This window comes from Aricia agestis, chromosome 8, assembly GCF_905147365.1.
Source record: "Aricia agestis chromosome 8, ilAriAges1.1, whole genome shotgun sequence".
Lineage (NCBI taxonomy): Eukaryota > Metazoa > Arthropoda > Insecta > Lepidoptera > Lycaenidae > Aricia > Aricia agestis.
In genome coordinates, this window is record NC_056413.1 from 8,928,291 (window position 1) to 8,942,892 (window position 14,602).

At 35.5% G+C, this 14,602-nt stretch overlaps 1 protein-coding gene across 1 annotated transcript in view; it reads right to left on the reverse strand.

Moving 5' to 3' along the window:
- The window catches only part of LOC121729307 (aquaporin AQPAe.a-like), a 56,844-nt gene extending 42,619 nt beyond the window's left edge, over nt 1–14,225 (reverse strand). The window contains exon 1 of the mRNA XM_042117779.1: nt 14,068–14,225. The gene's annotated coding sequence lies outside the window, so the exon portion shown is untranslated. The remainder of the gene's footprint in view (nt 1–14,067) is intronic.
- Nucleotides 14,226–14,602: the final 377 nt, after the last annotated feature.

Below are 14,602 nucleotides of genomic sequence, written 5' to 3' on the forward strand. Positions count from 1 at the left end.
ATATATTTTTTATTTAGTATTTCGATGATTTATTCGTTATAAATTATAATATAGAAAAAGACAAGTAAGTAATAAGTTCGAAGGGTTCGAAGTTCGAATAAAAGATGAAGCACATACGTATCGCTGTAGTTATTCCATGCCCAGGTAGTAAGAGTCCGTAAACTATTTGCCTACAAAAAAAGTATGAATTACATATAGGCAACAGGCAACAGCTGATATGTTAATATCATAAGGAATAACAGTTCCATCACGTCGCACATCATTTATTCCAACAAAGAAATCTCTTGGTGTTTAAACAAAGGTGCTCTAGGGACAACCGTTCCTACGGGACAAGAAAAGGACGGACCATAAACAAACAGGCCATAGCCGACGAGACTTTTATGGACTGCTAATCGGTTTTCCAATTACAAATAATCGTCATGAGAAAAATCCATGATCGCATGCGATCGAGTAAAAAATTATAATGAAGGTAGCTACTTAATTGTTCATGAATAGAATCGCAATAAGTGTTTTGCCGTTCTTCCATGCAAATGTATAGGATTAATTACAAACACTAGTCACCGCTTAACAGTCACACCTTTATAGGTAAAACTTGTTAGCAATACCTGATTTATTGCGTATGATAAATGCTTGAAATATTTTTCTACTGCATACTGATGATGTGATCTAAATAATTACAATGTAAAACTCGAATCAAATATCCTCAATAAATCGTCGAGATAAGTTTATAATTTCCAACAGCTTGTCTCAATTTTACCAGCGGTAATCGTTGAATAAATAAAGCATATTCGTTAGGTACATGTTATCTCTATCTTTTTGCATGATTACAAGAGACCATCTCTTGTGATCATGCAAAAAGATAGAGGCTCTTATCGCAGGGCATTATAATATTTGAATTTTGATTGATTAATAAACACTTGTTCATAAAATAGCAATTAAATATTTCTTTTTCCCGATCAATTACTTCTTGAACGTAGTGAACTTGAATGAGTGATGGTCACAAAAGAAGTGCCACCAAAACTTGGATAGCGCGAAGCAGGATTGTTACTCGCAGGGGCGATTTCACCAAAGAAATGGAACGCGTTCAATGCACACTAAACCGGTTCAAAACGTGTAAACGCGATTATAACATTGAATTTCACCAACATAAACTGAACGCATTCAAGACGAGCACTACACACTGGATCTTCAGATTACTATTATACGTAACGAGCTTTTGTCCGCGGCTTCGCTCGCGTTAAGAAGTATTATTATATACAAATTTTCATCCCCTATTTTAACCCCTTGAAGGTAGAATCGATCAAAATCCTTTCTTAGCGTATGCCTACGTCATACATGCCAAATTTCAGCCCGATCGGTCCAGTGGTTTGGGCTGTGCGTTGATAGATCACCATGTCAGTCAGTCACCTTTGAGTTTTATATATTATATAGATAATGTATATCTAAAGATCCAATCTTATATATAAAAATGGATTTTCAAATTGTTAGTCGCGCTAAAACTCGAAAACGGCTGAACGGATTGGGCTGATTTTAGTCTTAAAATATTCGTAGAAGTCCAGGGAAGGTTTTAAAGTGACACGAAGTTCACCGGGACAGCTAGTTTAAGATAAAATGGTATACATTTCATAATATTATTAGTAGTCATAATCCAGCTACGATAAATAAGCCATCTAAGTTTTTCCGATGCGGTGATAGTACCTAGTAGTGACGTCATTATATTATTATTGTATCATCGCAGCAATTCTATACAATTTTCAATAGGCAATTCGGGTCGTACACGACACTCTGATGAAGTAATGGCTGGCTTCCCTAGACCACAGACGAAGGAAGCCGAGGATGAGTGTATTAATAGAATTACACACGACAGCAGATAAAATTTTGCAAGTGAACAAGTGGGCTGGCAAGTGGAAACTATTGCCACTTGTCCCCTTTTCTACTATGATATTGTATCAGAGAGAAGTAGACCTATGTCTGTGTTCTTTTCGCCGAGTTAGTTCCCAATTAGCCGGTGGTATGCACCAGTAGCTCTACCATGAGTTTAAAGCTATACCTAGTATTTTTCGATATTCGATACCTATAACCGTAAATTTTCATAAGTATGGCAAATTTTACAGCGCCTCTAGCGGTTACTAATGGAACTAAAATCACCATCGCGGGAGAGCCATGCTTCGGCACGAATGGGCCGGCTCGACCGGAGAAATACCACGTTCTCACAGAAAACCGGCGTGAAAAAGCGCTTGCGCTGTGTTTGGCCGAGTGAGTGAGTTTACCGGAGGCCCAATCCCCTACCCTATTTCCTTCCCTACCCTCCCCTATTCCCTTCCCTTCCCATCCCATCCCTACCCTTCCCTATTACCCTATTCCCTCTTAAAAGGCCGGCAACGCACCTGCAGCTCTTCTGATGCTGCGAGTGTCCATGGGCGACGGAAGTTGCTTTCCATCAGGTGACCCGTTTGCTCGTTTGCCCCCTTATTTCATAAAAAAAAACATACTAAATATTTACGTAGTCGGTATCGAGTATCGATAAATACTATAGCTTTAAACTCATGGTAGAGCTACAGTATCTAGTAACGACTTTCAGAAAGTATTTCGTAAAAAAATATATTCTCAATAAAAAAATAGTTTGAGTTTGTAGTTTAATAATTAGCTACCTATAATAGTAGTAAGTTATGCTTGTTTATGAGATGTCGGGGAACGAATGACAAAATCCGTTAAAACATTTAAAAAAGAAGTTTAAAGTTGGAAATAGTTGCGATATGCAAACGGTAAACGGTGCTCTACACTAACTGATTTTAATGCGGTTGTGAATTGTGATACTTTGAGCCTTGAGGACTGATACTACTGAGTACTGAGTAAGACCGGTGCGGTATTGTCCAGTCAGCGGGCAGAGAGAAATATTCGAACATAGACTTACTGCCACACTCAGAGACGAGTAATTGCTTAGCTGTGAATAAAATATGAAGATTTTGACATAAGCACCGCAAACATTAGGTATCTGTGCAGTTATAATCTCATCCATACTAATATTATAAATGTGAAAGTGTGTCTCTCTGTCTATCCGTTACCTCTTCATCATTAATGCCCAAACCGCTCAACCGATTGCACTGAAATTTGGTATGGAGATACTTTCAGTCCCGGGAAAGTATATAAGATACTTTTCATCCCGGAAAAATGTACGGTTCCCGCGCGATAAACGAATATCGGCGCAACGGAGTTGCGGGCGTCATCTACTTAGTATTAAAATATTGGTAGGTATCAGGTTTTCACGCACACGTAAGATAGGTTATTGTATAGGTAATTTGCTTACATTTTGTATGAACAAATTACAATATACTTACCCTACATGGGTGTACCGAGGGGGGGGGGGGGGGGGGGGGCAGGGGGGGGCAGCTGCCCCCCCCTGGATCATGTTGACGTCCCTACTAAGTATATTATCTAGTACTTTCATCTATAAACTAAAAATAATGAAACGAATTTTTGCCATTTGTTTGCAATACAACATTTTTACAACTAAAAATTATTATTTTTTTATTCTTTATAAGAATTAAAAATTATTAATTTTTTATTCTTTATAAGAATAAAAAATTAATAATTTCACGTAGCTTATAAAAAATCTGGTTTGCCCCCCCCCTAGCCCAGAATCTGCATAATTTGCCCCCCCCCCCCTGGTCCAGAACCTGGGTAATTTGCCCCCCCTGGCTCAGAACCTGGGTACGCCCATGCTTACCTACATTATAATGTTATGTGAATTCTAGCAACTACTAAAGCATAGGTACCTACTTAACTAATTGCTCGCACTTTGTTGGTAGTAAAGTCACCTTGATTCGTTTCGCTGTAATTGCCAAAGTGTACTTTGCGATTGAAACGTTTTTATCCACAAAGAGAATACTAAAAATGTCCACAGACTAACATATAACCTCCCCCTTTTTGGTAGTCAGTTAAAATTAGGATGTTCCATCAATATCCTTGCGGAATCCGCTTCCTACCTGTAACCTGGCGCTGTCACCACCTGGCACATGATTTAAGAGCACGCACTTTTCCGTAACATTTATAAACGTCATCAAGGTTATACTAATATTAAAAATACTAAAATGTGTCTGTTTGTCTGTTATTTCCTTTGCACTAACAGCTGAATTGATTTTGATAAAATTTCATATTCTCTCAGGGACTCAAAGTATATCCAATATCCATATTGGATTCCATACCAAGTTTTATTAATTTTATTGTATTCAGGGAAAATGACGCTTTTATCCCGAAAAGGTGTACAGTTCCTGCGCGAATTTCTAGTAAGAGATATCCGCACTACGCGCCAAATCGTCTAGTGATTAATAAGTACATAAAATTTACTTAATAGTTCATTTACTACGTATTTATTATAAATTATTACAAGTATTATATTAAATAATAATATAAGGAAAACGGTCTGAACACAATAGTACCTAGTCTAGTCATCTAATTGCTTTTCAGTCTAGGAAATAAATGAGACACGTTATTGTCTCAATGATTTGCTTATTACTAAGTACCTACTTACAGTTTATTATCAAGAAAAAAAACCTTAGTTCTAATTCTAAGAATTTACTAAGATGAATACAAAGTTCTGAGAGTGATTAAAAGAAAATGTTAATTAAATTACAATTAGAGATATAATTAGGTATTAAATCATATTAATGCTTAATAGGTAGTAGTTATTTGAATAAGACCTAAGTACTTACTTAAATACATAAAAGGTCTCCCTTAGATTTTTCATTACTGGAATAATTCTCGTTCATAAAATTAAATACTTATTTAAATATTGTGAGATATACTTTTAATACCATAAAGATGAAGATTCGGTTCAGTCTACATATAAATAAACACAGACACTTCAAATCGTACGAAATAGTGTTGAGTTTTTTTACCCGATAGCAATTAGGTACGTATTCGAAATTTGAACTTGTATTACCGAACCTTCGGGCGTTCTATCATTATCTTTTTTTTTTTATTGAATAATGGCCAGTGCCTCATCACACCATGCCGTGACGTCGACCATAATTGTCTACCGAGAACCGAGACGGAAAACGATAGGGTTACGCTCCGCGGTTCCCAATGATTCGTAATTTGGTTGATAAAAAATCGTTTTCATCTCGCTCTATCTCCCTTATAAAAAAGGGACAAAACATTCGAAGTAACCGAGTGAGTTTTTTGTCGATCGAGTATTTTGGTGCAGTCATTCTAGAAAGCATCGGTGGGGGAACGTACATTCCGTACAAATAGATCTAGATAAAAACTCCACATGGGGTTTTAGTAATTAATAAAAACCGGTTTTTAATAATGATCACCGTTCAACTAGTGAGACATTTCTTTCATATTTTATATTCGACTACACAAAAAAAGATGGCGCCACTTAATAAAAATATCGATGTCTATCTCGATTGTTGATTGATTGAGATTCTCTCTTATAGGTACCTAAATCTATGTTTGTTATTTTTTACACCAATTTTTTGTAACATTCATATCACATAGGTATGTACAAGATAATATTACATATTCAAATATTCGAAGACCGTAATAATTATATGTTATAGTATAATATATACGGTATCATCTAAGATAGTATCTGCTTTCAAAAAGCCTATAATCATAGGTTCAAAGAGGAAAAGTTGTTAACAAGATCATGCTTACGTTTAAAATTTACATACAATAGAGGAAAAATTTCAACACAATTTAAAACTTTTCACACGATAATTTGCTTCATTCAGGAAAACTGAAATTAAATCTAAAAAAATATACATTTAACGTTGACTTCTATAGATGGTCTATAAGGAAGGCACTAATGGAGTTCTTATACGTCACCTACATGAAATATTTAAAAGTTAATGATTAATGACTTCTTTAGTAGCCGGTAAAATACACAATATTCACACTAAGTATTTTTATATAAGTAAATCTTTTTGAGACTAATCAGTAATTACTAATTAGTAATTATCTAAATTAATAAAGAAATTACCTACATACCTGTTTTAGTAAACAACAGATCACAAATTCTATTGCGTGAGATTGGAGAAGTTATTTTTCTAATATAGCATTAGCAAATGCAAAAAAATTCAGCACGGACATACTCTATCTAATAAAATGTTTTCAACGACATAATTAAGTAGAACATGAAGCTCTACTTACGATTTTAAGTTCTACCCGTATTTATATGGTTACCAGCAATTTTTACTATTGACTACCAGAATTTAGTACTTATTTAAAAATAAAGTAGCTGTAATTAGCTCCTCATGTGTGTAATTCAGTGGTCTAATGTATATTTGTTTAGTTTTATCTCGTGTGTACGTTTGTAATCAAATAATTGCATATCTCTGTGTTTGCAGTACACTGTGCACACACTTTTTCAGGACTAGGACAGTCATGTGACAAGGCCAACTGTTGAATGTTTGATGAAGTTTTACATGCTGTCCATCCGCAATTCTATAAAAAGTTACAAATTAAGCTATTTTACAAGTTATGTAATAGAAAATTAACTTAACATAATAATTTTATTCATACTGATATGTAGATCTGTTAACACGAAAAGGTTGTAAGATTTTGTAATCTATACTACTCGTAGTATTATAAAGTGGAAGAGTTTATTTGTTTCAACGCGCTAATAATCTCATGAACTACTGGTCCGATTTAAAAAATTCTTTCGTTGTTAGATGGCTCATTTATCGAGAAAGGTTATAAATTATTTTTTAAAACTTTTTTTTAATTATATTAGCCTATAAATTATCACTCAAGACTAATAGAACTTAGAAGCGAAAAAACATAGGGAAATGTGGAAATTGCCGGGAAAATTATTTGAAGGCGCTTATCTCGCGAACTACTGGATGAATTTTTAAGTTATTTGGCACAGATGTAGAGTATGACGTGAAGAAATATAGGCTACTTTTTTCATCAGTTTAAATAGCAGTCTTTGACTTTTTTTGCGGAAAATGTACGGTTTCAGTAAAATTTCTCTTTTATGCGGGCGAGACCGATAATAAATTGAATAATACCTATGTAGAGCTATAATGATTAACTTTCGATTAGCTGTTATGAAATGTATTATGGTATCGTGGTTTGCTTATTTTTTTAAAAGGAAACTATCGTGGGCACTGGAATAAAAATTGTGCCCGCCATAAATTATAACCCCTCACGTTAAGAGTTTATGATTTAAAAGACTATGTTACAGTATTTAAAAAAAAATGTGTATCGATTTGTTAAAAGCGAAGTCATACCAGAAAATTTCTTCGTGAATCGTAAGTAAAGGTTTTAAATCGTCCTCAATGAATTATGCTCGACAGTAATTGTGAATGTGAGTTTTTACAGCGAGTAATCACGACTCGTCCGCTACCTAACTCAAGGTTAGATTTAATTCTACGACTTTAAACATCGACTTTGTAACCTAGGTTGGTCTAATCTTATTTCTTTAGCCTTCTGTTAAGTATTCCTCTTGTTTCTTTGTTTTTAGAAATAAATGTTTATTTATATTTTAAATAATTTAAGGGATAGGTAAGAGAAAGAATGAAAATTTGATAAGTACTTAACTAAACTAAAACTCACAATAGTTTCCTAAGCTCCTGAATCTACTGATTTCTGGAATTAATTTTCCGGCCTTATTATAACAATTTTTATTATGTTTAGGTACAATTTAATCTAGATATAATAGCCATTTAGAAGGCGATAGAATAGTACATTGGGAAAGCTAATGACATAAAATACCACAGAACAACTTTCAATAATTTCTTAAAAATTTATAAGAAAAAAATCTCTAAGATTGTAATCAGGGGAAAAAACTAAATTAGTCACAATCGGAAATTTACAATTATAGTTGTAATATTCTTTGAAAAACTTAAAAGGAAACTTATTACGCGCAAGCGCTTAATAGCCGTTATTAAAGACTTCAACGAGCTTTGGATGACGCATCGTGCGACGAGGTCGTGGACCGTGGTTGGGTTTTGCTGGGGTTTTCATGAACTTGATACACTTATACAGCTTAAATACTTAAAGTATCGTGTTATGAAATCTTAAAGTCCCAAATACTTTTCTAACCGCTGTATAATGTTACAGCGGTTAAGAAAATACCACGCGTCTTATTTTCGGAGCTTGAAATTGGTTCGGCTACTTGACTTTAATTTTGTTTTTGGTATGTTCGGTCGTAAATATTATATTGGTATTATAATTTTAAGTCTTCATAACGTTTAAACATGTATTATAATTTAAAATTCACGCGATAGTCAATGCTAAATTATCTGCAATATATTATGATTTTATGCTTGCACTGATAAAAGGTATGGGAAAAGATGAAATCTAAGAGTCTACACAGACGGACCGCATTTCAACTGCAATCCAACCGCAAATTGCAGTTTAAATGCAGTTGACACGACTGCAATAGAACTGCAAACCAACAGTTCACACGACTGCACGCCGACTGAACTGCAATCCGACTGCGCGTTTGGTTTGCAGTTCTATTGCAGTCGTGTCAACTGCATTCAAACTGCACTTGAACTGCAATTTGCAGTTGGATTGCAGTTGAAATGCGGTCCGTCTGTGTAGACCCTAAAGGGTTTTATTCTACGGAAGAATAGAGTGACAGATTGATAAAAAAAATGTAGTAGTACTGGGTACGTGCTACGTGCACGTGCTGCTACTAAATAAGTTTTATTTTAGTTAATTAAGTATCTGATGTATCCAAATTATTATTCTCATCTCAAGATATTTATTATTTATATACCATTACGTCAAGATCAGACAATATTATTTTGCACGGCAACGCACCTTGTAAATTACATTTATATGGCGTCGGCACTTATCATGTTGATGGATAGACGGTTACTGTCAGCTACTGGTTAAACTATATTTAGTTATTTTACCTTTAAAATAATCTTTACGTTATTCGCATTAAGGTTCAGTGAGATGTAAAATAACCGTGAACAAGTAAAGTAGTAATTCTCGTAGAATCGTGACTTCAACTCAGCCTCAGTGCCTTGACTTTATCGCTGAGAAACTATTATTAGCTATGAGTATCTATGGTGTTTCATATACCGAGGTTTACATAATATAGTCTAGCCTTTAGGTATTGTGACATCACATTTAACTAGAATTAACTAGATATTGTCGACTGCATGTGCGTCAGAAGATCCCCATGATACCGTTCATTTTGGTCGCGACAAAAAGGCCATGCACAAGTTTAATACCGCTCAATAAAAATGGTACGAGAATGTGCAATGTTTTTTAGGTCTTCGTGGTGGGGTGAGGAGTGAGTGGGGCGGGTGCGCTCACTATTGGTTAATCGTGATCAGACAATGACACGTTATTGGTGGATTTGGTGGATATGGTATACGCCGATTGCACGTTCAGTTTCGCAGAGTCAACTTAAACTTGTGTGCGCCCTACAAAATTTCGAATTATTAGTATACTGTATAGGCCATGGAACCGAATACATGTTTTTTTCGTTTTACGATATAACCGCTAGTAAACGTAAAAATAGCATAATGCAGGGCCAAGGCCACGCCCTGTCAGTCCGCCGGATATCCGGCCCGCAGTCCCATATCGCATTTCACCCGCGCCAAGCTAATGAGCTATTTCATAAATTGCATCGCTAGTACAAAAGAAATTTTATGCGTCCTTTTCCGCATTCCTAGAGGCGGGAAAGTGAAATGTAGAATTTGTTCGCAACTCTACTTTTCTTTAAAAATTAACATAAGTACTATTTTGATGATAATTATTTTGTAGACACGTATTAGAATTCTAAAGCAAAAGTTTGTTTGCAATAATACAAAAGTTTTAGATCTGAACTATAATAGTAGATACTATAGAACTATAATTTTTTGTATAATAATATTAATTATTGACGTGAGACAAATATGCAGTTGCTCCCCTAGTCGAATCTCTAGATCACCTACCTCAACCTGCGGCCCGAGGGCCGCATGCGGTCTGGTATACTAGCTGCTTTTTGGCCGACTTCCAAAAAGGAGGAGGTAATTTACTACATAGTAAAAAAACATACGACTCTATAAAGGCTCTACTGGCTAAAGCGATGTCTAACCGCCTCGCGTTATCTGTTATTTAAGCAAACAGCAAGGTCTCTGTCAAAAGTCTTACAATAATTATATTAAATTGTTAGGGGCATGCCGCATGAGGCATCATATTTGCACAGATGTTGTTTGCTTGCTTGATAATTGTTCCATTATCCCGTATCCGTCTAATATAAAATGGTTATCAGTAGCGCCAGAGTGAAATTTCAGCGCGGAATGTTATGATAAGATAACTGATATTTGACAATAAATATACACAGTGTTATCAAGGTGATCGCTACGAATGTACTATTACTGTAGCGCGACTTTGTTTGCTGTCCATCTCAGGGCTTAGTCAAATATTGAACTGTAGATAGGAAGGTGTTTTTATAGTATCTTTTAGTTTTTACATAAGTACTTATTTTTTATGTATATGGCACCATCACCTCATTTTGTCGTTACTGAGGTATTTAATTTGAAGAAAGCCGGTTAACGGGGATTTTTAAAAAGAGCTAAGTAATAAAGCACCTTCCTAACTTATTATCTGAAATTGATATTTAGTATATACTTAAGAGATTTTTAGCGCTTACCTAAGGTTGAAATAAATATTCTGTTAAACCCTACTAGTGAAGCTTCAAGGGTAGTCGTAGTCGTTTATATATTCGAGTATGATCCTCACGCTAAGGAACTCTAGGTCTTCAAACTAAGGTCGGAAGACGCAACACTTTCATTGTAAAAGACAACGTGCGAAAACTACAGATGTCAGCACTCAGCATAATATATCAAGTTAAAAAATAATCAAGTACAACTTCCAAGTTTAGGATTAGCGACAATTTGCGGCATCTGCGTTGCACACGTCCCTCATTAATCGTTCTAAAAGTCTAGAACAGTGGCAGTGGTGGATTTTTATATTTGCCACAAATACTGTCTTGAGTTTATGTAGCGGGACGTAAATTAAAAAAAATACGGTTAAAAAATGACGTTCTCCAAAATTTGCAATTCTAGTGGAAAAAAATTTACGACTTTCATGACGACTTTGCACGTCTATTTTGCCAGTAGGCGTAAATTTTAAAATGGTTTACTTCTCGCGGGCCACTGGTAAAGTCCCGGCGGGCCACAGGTTGAGTGAAACTGGTGTAGAACGATGATTGATTTTGAATCTAAATCAATCTCAAATTACCTAATACTTAAGAGGCAGCATGACAGTTGTCATTGCCTCTTATGTCGCGCTCGAATGGACCGATTCGTCGCGGCCGCCGTCTGACACGTACGGATCGCTGCTTTTGTTTCGGCTCTCGTGATGTCCAGTGGGCAGCATGACAATGCTCGTTCATGAGATCACGCGTTAAGCAATTATTCTGTGGTTGCATTTCATTTACGTTATTTACTTTACTTTTTCTGAAAAGTGTACAACAAAGTGGAAAAGGAAGTCTTTTTTCTGTTGGGGATTTGCGTTTACGCTTCCCCGGCGGTCTGGGGAGGGCCACCGGGGTATGCGGGACTCCCTGAGGGCGGTGAATAAAGAGGAAGCCTGAGGGATCTATCAGACAGAGAGTGATCACGCGGTCAAGCGATGAAGCGGTCAGTTTTGCGTTCCTTATGTTGTTAGAAGGCATTCTGACGCGGTCAGAACGCTTCCGCGAGTATAACGTGAAACGTCATATCTATATATTAATACGTGAGAGAAAAACTTTGTAACCCTTTTTACGAAAAATGGGGAAACGTAGGTGCATGCAATTTCGCACAGTTATAGTTTATATGGTGAAGGAGTGCATCGAGCTAATATTATTTTAAAATCATGCTTTTATCATATATATTTTTAACAAATAAAACGTTACACACACTACGACACTACTACTAGGAAAAATGACAGATTTTTGAGTGACAAGCCTATACATACGAATTATACTCTTTTATTTATGGTTGAAGTCTGTTGACAACAAGTTGACAAATTGAAAATGGATTATTGTTTTTTTTATTTAATTTTAGATACTATTAGACAATGCTTAAACGGCCAGTCTGAGATCAGCTGAGTCCCAGAGACAAGAATTGAAAAAAAACTATGGTGAAGTCAATATTTTTTACAAAATATAGGTAGCAGTCCTAATATCGTTGCAAGTAAGGTCGAATTGCGACCATTGGGCGATCTCTAGTAACACAAAGAACGCCAAACTGACCACTTCAACGCTTGACCGCGTGAACACTCTCTGATAGTGATAGGGGGCCGATTCTAGAGTCACAATAAAGCAATTGTCACATTAGACTTCGTTCTTTCTATTGTGCTAGACTCGCCACTCGACAGTCGACAGGGCCGGATTTATAGTTTTTATGAGTATAGACTACTTTAATTTTGCCGTCCCTATGTACGAACTTTTTAAGTACTATTTATTTATTTATGTACTGCCGCCATCCTAGGACGCTGCCACCCCCTAGGGCGCCATAGGACGCTGCCGCCTATAGGCCATGGCCTATACTGCCTATATACAATATACATAAATCCAGAGCTGCCACTTGGGCTACCTTTTCCACTTTATTGTTAAACGCCAATCCAATTTTTTTTAAATTGATCCTTGATTGGATTCTTGAATTTCAGGATCGTTAAAAGACGGCTGACCAATTTTTTAAAAATTCCAAAATATTTCAAAACAATGGACAGATCAAGCACACATCAAGTCTCTGAAAAATTCACTGTGTGAATGATACAATATCTCTTAAAATTTACTGAACTGAACATAATATTTTCCGTGTAGCAAAGTGCTAATTGTTACGTTTGGGACACTTTACTTAACACGTCTAACAAGGCACGCTGCAATTATTTATTTTAATCATTTTCCGCCTCTCAATGTCACTGGAATTATTGTAGTGATCTGATTCAAACAAGCAAAAAAGTACGTCTAACGAAAATCTAACGTATCACTCAGTCGTGAGTGTGGCAAAGTGCGCCTACGTGTGCGTAACTTTGGTTTTTTCGTTTGGCAAGCGCTAAATATGTCGATAGGTACTGTTGAACACCGAATAAAAAAAGATGACGAATTTGTGTTTTATCTTATAATAATATTATGTTTAAATTAATAAATCTGAAAATAATCGACTATCTAGTGATCTAGTGTCGTTTCGTAGTTACTAGTTTGGTAGTATCTAGTTAGGTTATTGGAGGTATCTAGCGGAAAAATCTATTTTATTAATACTAAAATATAACACCTAACCACTTTATACTCATTGTAAAAAAACATAATTTATTTCGTAAGTGCAATCTACTTTGCATAATAATAATCATTATTACGAGAACAGACAATTATTTTCTGAATTTACGATGAAAGCTTTGTAATAAATTCAGTCGAATTGTATTACTTTTCCATTTAATTAAAAATTATTATTGTTACTTTTAATTATTTTATTGAGTAAAAATGTTTGCGTTGGAAATAATTTGCTAGCGGCCATATTATTGTTCTGATTCCTTCTTTTGATAGGATAAATCCATACTATTATTGTAAACGGACTGAGCCGATTTTGATGAAATATAGCACATATATACTCAGACTTAACCATGGGAAAAGACGTCGACTAGCTTTAACTGTGAATAAATGTTCAGGGCGATTTTATTTTGCGCGTTAGCTGAGAAAAACTATATTTTTTAATAAAATAAGGTGTCATACACAATGTAAGACTTTAGTTTAATGAAAGTATGTTTGGCCCTCCGTAAATCCCTTCGCACAGTTATGACATGAATTAGTGGCTTTATCTAATCTCTGTTAACACTGTCTAACGTTTTTATAACACTCTCACCATTTGCAACGAAAATATTACTAGCTAGAATACGAAAATTGTCAGTTAATAATTTTGTAAGAACAAAGATAATAAGCCTCATGAATATGAGTCATGATCAAAAAGGAGGTAAGTACACGATTTGGTTTTATTTTAAGGAAAAAAGAATAATATCAAGAAAAAAATGTAATTAATAAATAATTTCAAGGTATCCTCAAATACTGTTAAAAAATTAAGTTAAAAAACCTATTAAGTGTCTGCAAATAAATATTACAACAGCACTCACCTGGATTAACTTCAAAGCTGGAAACTCTTTTGTAAAATCACTGCACTCTCGTAAAGTTTCGGTGCCGGTGGTTACCGCGGACAGTCACGACCAACTCGTTTGCGTTTTTGATATCATTTGATTGTATAATTTGAGCGAGCCGCGCCGTAGGCTCGTAGGCCGTAGAGCCGGTCGTAGCGCGGGAAAGAGACCGATCAGTTGCAACAACGCCATCTATTGTTCAGCGGAAGAACTAATTGTGTTTTTTTTTTTCAGGTCCTTCAAAACTACTGGATCGATTTTGATCATTTTTTCAGTGAATGACATAGGCTATATATTTTATACCCGTGAGAAGCCGGGGCGCGTCGCTAGTTACTAAACTAGTTTTCATTGATTACTTACTTACGTCAACAACCAAAGAGAAGAACAAATTGCACTCAACATCAGTATCATACAAAATACAGATTGCGTATCGTCGTACTTAGGCTTCTTAAATTTTGATATTACGCTTTTGCTTGTGAATAAATAAATTTATAGGCGTGGCTGAAAACTTTGG